Below are 1,147 nucleotides of genomic sequence, written 5' to 3'. Positions count from 1 at the left end.
ATATACCAACTAAAGTTCATTTTTTTCTCTGAAGACATGGATGGCTCAGAGTTTTCTGGGGTTTTTCTTTTTCTTTTTTGTTAATGGTTAAATAATTAAAATGTGGAATGTATACTTAAAATAGAGACCAGCAGAAACTATCAGTTTTATGAATACTGCAAATAAAGTAGAAGTATCTTTAGGACCTACTTCTTGAAACAATTTATTTAAAAAAAAAAAAAAAGAACCATTGAAGGAGTCCCAATTCTGTCATAGATTATCTGCATCAACATGAGAATTTAGAGGAACTAGCTGGTTAATTGTGGGTCTTTACAATAATTCTTCTTTATTTCTAATGGTAAGAACTGATTCCCCCACCCCAGCCTTCCAATGAAGCAAATATTAAGAGATTCCATTTGTCCCTTCTATTGCTGAAACTATTTTAGTCAAATAGTGACACGTGCATGTTATTAAAAATTAAGTTCAAAACACATAAAATAATTCCGTATTAGAAACATGACTATATTATAAATTTCTTCTCTTTTTGGAAGTTGTACTTAGCCAAGTTAATTGCACTGATTCCACAATTAGGAAACAGAAGAATATTCCAGACAGTTGAAATTGGAGGTTTAGTTACTACAACACTGACTCCTGGTTGGTTATGTGGGTTTGGTAAGGTCTATACCTCTTCTTCTGGCAGAATTGGTTCATAGATTCTGTAGTTCATTCTTTGGCAATTTTTTGGCTATTACCATTAATATTTCATTTACATTCACTGATGTTTTAGCTAATGTCTCCATGAATAATAAACTGTTGTCATCTGCATAAGACTGCTTCCTGGAAATCTACAGCTCTTTTACTTGCTAGGTCAGCCTTGTTCCCTCTAAAGCTATTACAATGTTAGGACTTGCTTGCTTCTGAAGTTCTTTGACCCAGTTTTTTGCTCTTGCAATGGACTCCTTATTTGTGATACTACTATTGCTGCTTGTGCTCCTCTGTAGTACATTGGTGCTAAGCTATGATATCATTTTTGTCCAGCTGTATCACATATTTCAAATTTCACTGTTGTGTCATCAAGACACACAGTCTGGGTTAGAAAAGCTGCCCCAAACGGTACTCTCTCTCTCTCTCTCTCTCTCTCTCCTTTCTCTCTCTCTCTCTCTCTCTC

General features: G+C 34.8%; 1 pseudogene; it reads right to left on the bottom strand.

Annotated features, from left to right (window-relative positions):
• Positions 1 to 608: 608 nt before the first annotated feature.
• On the bottom strand, positions 609 to 1,099 carry LOC123254780 (annotated as a pseudogene).
• Between the last annotated feature and the right edge of the window lie 48 nt (positions 1,100 to 1,147).

The sequence above is a fragment of the Gracilinanus agilis genome, unplaced genomic scaffold (assembly GCF_016433145.1).
Source record: "Gracilinanus agilis isolate LMUSP501 unplaced genomic scaffold, AgileGrace unplaced_scaffold32325, whole genome shotgun sequence".
Taxonomy (NCBI): Eukaryota; Metazoa; Chordata; class Mammalia; order Didelphimorphia; family Didelphidae; genus Gracilinanus; species Gracilinanus agilis.
The sequence above is the reverse complement of the archived record's forward strand: the minus strand, read 5'-3'. Positions and strand labels throughout refer to the sequence as shown.